The sequence below is a fragment of the Rutidosis leptorrhynchoides genome, chromosome 11 (assembly GCF_046630445.1).
Source record: "Rutidosis leptorrhynchoides isolate AG116_Rl617_1_P2 chromosome 11, CSIRO_AGI_Rlap_v1, whole genome shotgun sequence".
Lineage (NCBI taxonomy): Eukaryota > Viridiplantae > Streptophyta > Magnoliopsida > Asterales > Asteraceae > Rutidosis > Rutidosis leptorrhynchoides.
This window is the reverse complement of record NC_092343.1, coordinates 183,632,518-183,640,000: the sequence shown is the minus strand read 5'-3', so window position 1 is coordinate 183,640,000 and position 7,483 is coordinate 183,632,518.

The following is a 7,483-nucleotide window of genomic DNA, read 5'->3' as shown; positions in this document are numbered from 1 at the left end:
TAAATAGTAGTTACCAAGCTATTAGGGAAGATATGCAGGGTGGTACAACTCAACGTGGAATATATTTTAAGTACTTGTGTCTATTTTGTAAACATTTATAAAAGCATCGCATGTATTCTCAGCCCAAAAATATATATTGCAAAAGCAATTAAAAAGGGAGCAAATGAAACTCACCTAATGTATTTTCTAGTAAAAATACATATGACGATATTGAACAAGTATAGGGTTGGTCTCGGATTCACGAACCTATATCATTTATATATATATATTAACACATAAAGTGGTAATCGAACAAATTTATATATTATTAGAGATTTAATTGTTATTTTAATTAGATTTTTCATTAATAATCTTATTAATTATATTTATTAATATTTATTATGAAAGTATTAATATAATTATGTTATGTGTAGTAAATATAGTTTTATATAACTAATAGTTATTTGATAAAATAATATTGATAATAAATATCAATAAAAGTTATTTTATTTTACAATAATAATAATAATAATAGTTATTATGATAATATAAAAATAATAATATTAATGTCAAAATAATAATAATGATAGTAATAATAATAATTTTGATAAAATGATAATTTCTCTAATAATGATAATAATAATAGTAAAAATGATACTTTTAATATAAATGATAGTTTTTAAATAAAATAATACTAATAATAATATTAATGATATTATTGATAATAATTTTGATAATAATAATAATAATAATAATAATAATAATAATAATAATAATAATAATAATAATAATAATAATAATAATAATAATAATAATAATAATAATAATAATAATAATAATAGATAAATAACTACCTCCAGGAAATAGCTCTAAAAAAAATGCCCAAATCCGGGTTTGAACTCGCGACGTCCCGCTAACCCCATAACAACCTTAACCAATACTCTGACTATTTTATTTCTGATTAATTCCCGGATTAAATTCTTTTAACCCTTCCTTCTGTGTTCATCTTCTTCTTATTCTTAAACTATTATCCTAATAATATCATCATTTAATATCATACCTTGTATATCATTCATCTTCATCATTTTCATTACTTTCATCATCAAAATCATAATAATCATCATTATCTTAACTTCATCTAATCGAATCATCGTATTATTTTTACTTCTTATGAACATCATGATCACTTATTATAATCAAACCATCATCTTAATCATTATACATGATCATCATCAATCATCCTTCCTTTTCACCATAACTTTCCATCATCTAACATTAACTTAATCCGCGATCATCATAATACAAGTTACTATCATCATCATGGCTAAAAAAAAATATAGATAGCTGCCTTCGTAACAGTAGCAGCTGTAGGTACTTCAATCCAAACAGAAAATCATGACCGTCCATATACACGATCATTTAAATCCAATAGGCCCAAGTATATTTACCCAATTAACATAGCCCAAGAATACCAAGACATAGTTCACGGCCCAAATTCAAAATCGAAGATCATGCAGTTTAAAACATAGGATTCGTTCAACTTATTTGAATTGCTTCAATCACTTTGTTTCTATATCCTATCCCACCACTAACCTAACATTTTGTTTCCAGCTAAATTTTGATACCGTATATATCATTATCAATCAACACATCTCTTAAAACACTCCCATTTGGTTGGCCATAAGTGAGGATTTGTACACTTGATTAATAAAAACACTTTATATAACCCTAATTATATCTATACTGCACGAGCCATATTATTTTTCTCATCCCCTTTACAGCATTTGATTCGGAGAAGAAAGAAAAAAAAATAAAATGAAGAAGGGATAAGAGTGAAGGAGGTGGTGGTTTCAAGTGATTCAAACAACAAAAGATTACACAGGAGTATTGTTATAGTAGCCATGTGAGTTGGTGTGGTTTTTCGGTTCAAAACAGGAAACAACACAGAATAATTAGAGAGAGGAGAGAGAGAGTAGGGAGGTGGTGTTGGAGGTTGTTTCGAAGGTTGAAGTTGGTGGTCTCTAATGGAGGATCGTGATGGTTGTTGGTTTGAAAGAAAAACGGAAACAGATGTAGTTCTTAATGTTGGAAGGTTAGACACAAGTAAGCAAAAGGATGTCTGGATGGGTCATGATTGTGATGATATGGTGTTTGATCACAACAGCAAGAAATCGTTTTAGTTTTAACATGGTTTGATGTAGTGGTGTGCCGGTTTGTTGGTGATTGTTGTTCCGGTAGTAGCTAGTTTAGGTGGTTGGGAGACCGTAGGTGTCGATCTAGTCTTGTTACATCTATAACAATATATGTATATATATATTTAAGATAGAGATTAGATAGATAGATTATATAGATGGTGGTTTCTGTAGTGACCCGAACTTTTCCATGTTTATATATATTAATTGAGATTGATATTTACATGATTAAATGTTTCCAACATGTTAAGCAATCAAACTTGTTAAGACTTGATTAATTGAAATAGGTTTCATTTAGACAATTGACCACCCAAGTTGACTGGTGATTCACGAACGTTAAAACTTGTAAAAACTATACGATGACATATATATGGTTATATATATAGTTAACATGATTTTATTATAAGTATGTATCTCATTAGGTATTTTAACAATGAGTTATATACATAAAAATGAGACTATTAATTTAAGAAACTCGAAAACGATATATATAACGATTATCGTTATAACAACGTCTTACTAGGTACATATGAATCATATTAAGATATTGATACACTTGGTTAATTATGTTAAATGATAAGTAAATATATTATTAAGTGTATTAACAATGAAATACATATGTAAAAATAAGACTACTAACTTAATGATTTCGAAACGAGACATATATGTAACGATTATCGTTGTAACGACATTTAACTGTATATATATCATACTAAGATATATTATATATTATAATATCATGATAATATAACAATTTAACATCTCATTTGTTATAATAAATAATGGGTTAACAACATTCAACAAGATCGTTAACCTAAAGGTTTCAAAACAACATTTACATGTAACGACTAACGATGACTTAACGACTCAGTTAAAATGTATATACATGTAGTGTTTTAATATGTATTCATACACTTTTGAAATACTTCAAGACACTTATCAAAATACTTCTACTTAACCAAAATGCTTACAATTACATCCTCGTTCAGTTTCATCAACAATTCTACTCGTATGCACCCGTATTCGTACTCGTACAATACACAGCTTTTAGATGTATGTACTATTGGTATATACACTCCAATGATCAGCTCTTAGCAGCCCATGTGAGTCACCTAACACATGTGGGAACCATCATTTGGCAACTAGCATGAAATATCTCATAAAATTACAAAAATATGAGTAATCATTCATGACTTATTTACATGAAAACAAAATTACATATCCTTTATATCTAATCCATACACCAACGACCAAAAACACCTACAAACACTTTCATTCTTCAATTTTCTTCATCTAATTGATCTCTCTCAAGTTCTATCTTCAAGTTCTAAGTGTTCTTCATATATTTTACAAGTTCTAGTTACATAAAATCAAGAATACTTTCAAGTTTGCTAGCTCACTTCCAATCTTGTAAGGTGATCATCCAACCTCAAGAAATCTTTGTTTCTTACAGTAGGTTATCATTCTAATACAAGGTAATAATCATATTCAAACTTTGGTTCAATTTCTATAACTATAACAATCTTATTTCAAGTGATGATCTTACTTGAACTTGTTTTCGTGTCATGATTCTGCTTCAAGAACTTCGAGCCATCCAAGGATCCGTTGAAGCTAGATCCATTTTTCTCTTTTCCAGTAGGTTTATCCAAGAAACTTAAGGTAGTAATGATGTTCATAACATCATTCGATTCATACATATAAAGCTATCTTATTCGAAGGTTTAAACTTGTAATCACTAGAACATAGTTTAGTTAATTTTAAACTTGTTCGCAAACAAAAGTTAATCCTTCTAACTTGACTTTTAAAATCAACTAAACACATGTTCTATATCTATATGATATGCTAACTTAATGATTTAAAACCCGGAAACACGAAAAACACCGTAAAACCGGATTTACGCCGTCGTAGTAACACCGCGGGCTGTTTTGGGTTAGTTAATTAAAAACTATGATAAACTTTGATTTAAAAGTTGTTATTCTGAGAAAATGATTTTTATTATGAACATGAAACTATATCCAAAAATTATGGTTAAACTCAAAGTGGAAGTATGTTTTCTAAAATGGTCATCTAGACGTCGTTCTTTCGACTGAAATGACTACCTTTACAAAAACGACTTGTAACTTATTTTTCCGACTATAAACCTATACTTTTTCTGTTTAGATTCATAAAATAGAGTTCAATATGAAACCATAGCAATTTGATTCACTCAAAACGGATTTAAAATGAAGAAGTTATGGGTAAAACAAGATTGGATAATTTTTCTCATTTTAGCTACGTGAAAATTGGTAACAAATCTATTCCAACCATAACTTAATCAACTTGTATTGTATATTATGTAATCTTGAGATACCATAGACACGTATACAATGTTTCGACCTATCATGTCGACACATCTATATATATTTCGGAACAACCATAGACACTCTATATGTGAATGTTGGAGTTAGCTATACAGGGTTGAGGTTGATTCCAAAATATATATAGTTTGAGTTGTGATCAATACTGAGATACGTATACACTGGGTCGTGGATTGATTCAAGATAATATTTATCGATTTATTTCTGTACATCTAACTGTGGACAACTAGTTATAGGTTACTAACGAGGACAGCTGACTTAATAAACTTAAAACATCAAAATATATTAAAAGTGTTGTAAATATATTTTGAACATACTTTAATATATATGTATATATTGTTATAGGTTCGTGAATCAACAGTGGCCAAGTCTTACTTCCCGACGAAGTAAAAATCTGTGAAAGTGAGTTATAGTCCCACTTTTAAAATCTAATATTTTTGGGATGAGAATACATGCAGGTTTTATAAATGATTTACAAAATAGACACAAGTACGTGAAACTACATTCTATGGTTGAATTATCGAAATCGAATATGCCCCTTTTTATTAAGTCTGGTAATCTAAGAATTAGGGAACAGACACCCTAATTGACGCGAATCCTAAAGATAGATCTATCGGGCCCAACAAGCCCCATCCAAAGTACCGGATGCTTTAGTACTTCGAAATTTATATCATATCCGAAGGGTGTCCCGGAATGATGGGGATATTCTTATATATGCATCTTGTTAATGTCGGTTACCAGGTGTTCACCATATGAATGATTTTTATCTCTATGTATGGGATGTGTATTGAAATATGAAATCTTGTGGTCTATTATTATGATTTGATATATATAGGTTAAACCTATAACTCACCAACATTTTTGTTGACGTTTTAAGCATGTTTATTCTCAGGTGATTATTAAGAGCTTCCGCTGTCGCATACTTAAATAAGGACGAGATTTGGAGTCCATGCTTGTATGATATTGTGTAAAAAAACTGCATTCAAGAAACTTATTTTGTTGTAACATATTTGTATTGTAAACCATTATGTAATGGTCGTGTGTAAACAGGATATTTTAGATTATCATTATTTGATAATCTACGTAAAGCTTTTTAAACCTTTATTGATGAAATAAAGGTTATGGTTTGTTTTAAAAATGAATGCAGTCTTTGAAAAACGTCTCATATAGAGGTCAAAACCTCGCAACGAAATCAATTAATATGGAACATTTTTAATCAATAAGAACGGGACATTTCAGTTGGTATCCGAGCGTTTGTCTTAGAGAACCAGAATTTTGCATTAGTGTGTCTTATCTAGTTTGTTAGGATGCATTAGTGAGTCTGGACTTCGACCGTGTTTACTTGAAAAATGATTGCTTAACAAATTTTGTTGGAAACTATATATTTTTAACATGTGAATATTATGTGATATATTAATCTCTTAACGCGTTTGATATTATGTGATAGATGTCTACCTCTAGAACAAGTCCCATTGACTCACCTAATAATAATGAAGAGTCAAATGTAAATTGGAATGATTCGTGGACTGATTCACAAGTTCCCGAAGAGGAACCGGAAGAAGAGTCGGAACCGGAAGAAGAATCAGAACCGGAAGAGGAGGAACCGGATGAAGAAATAGAACCGGTGGGGGAAATAATAAAACGGTTAAGTAAAAGAAAATCCTCAACCAACCGACCAAGGTTAATTATGGTCAATGGTGTTTCCGCCAAGGAAGCAAAATATTGGGAGGATTACCAATTCTCCGATGAATCGGATTCCGACGAGAATTCCGATGATGTTATAGAAATTACCCCAACTGAATTTAAAAAGGCAAAAGAAAATAATAAGGGAAAGGGCATAAAAATAGAGAAATCTAATTCCAACCCCGATGAACTTTATATGTATCGTCAACCCCCGAAGTCCTTAAGTTGTAACAATGACCCGGGAACCTCTAAACCACCAGGTTTTTCTAAACCAATGTGGAAAATTACGGCTCGTATTAGGGGAACATCATATATCCCTAGAAACTTGGCAAAACGAACCAAAACCGAAGAAGAAGAAACGAGCGAGTCGGAATAAGATAGTTGTATTCGTGTGGTGTAATATATGTAATATAGTGTTCGTATGCTTTATGATATATGTAAAAATTGCTTGTATTAATAAGTATTTTTTTATGAATCTAACTCTTGTCTATTTTACAGTTTAAAAACACAAAATGGATAGACAACCCAATATTTTAAGAGACCTACCCGGAGACATGATTGATGAAATCTTGTCTAGAGTCGGCCAGAATTCCTCGGCACAACTATTTAAGGCGAGATCAGTTTGTAAGACATTCGAAGAACGTTCCAAGAATGTCTTGGTTTATAAGAGACTTTCGTTTGAAAGATGGGGGATATCACATTGGGAAACCCATAAGTTACGATGTGTTTACTTTGACGCATATATTGCGGGGAACCCAAATGCTATTTTACGCAACGGGTTAAGAAATTATTTTGACTCAATATATCCGAATATTGGACTTCGTGATTTAGAAAAAGCGGCTAACATGCAACATAAAGAAGCATGTTATGCTTACGGATTAGTAATGTTCGCTTCTCACCAAAGTGAGAACAAGAACATCGGGCTACAACTATTAAACAAAACGTTTCCACAAGTGACGGAGTCGGTAATTGGGGTAAGAAATGAGGTTTTTAGATTATTACGGGACTGTTGGACATTACGTAACCCTCGTCCCTTTGATGACGTTACAACACGCTGTCTTATCAACGGCCATAACGGTTATGTTGCACAAGACCAAGGATGGGAAGTAGTCCTAGTAAAACCAGAATGCATGACTTGTTTCTGGACGTATGAATTACGTGTCTTTATTGCCTTTGCTGAACGACTTGTGTACTAGCTAGAATTGTCTTCACAACTATCTTGTATCAAAGTTATTGTGTGCTATATTTCATGCTTTATGTAAAATAAGCGGT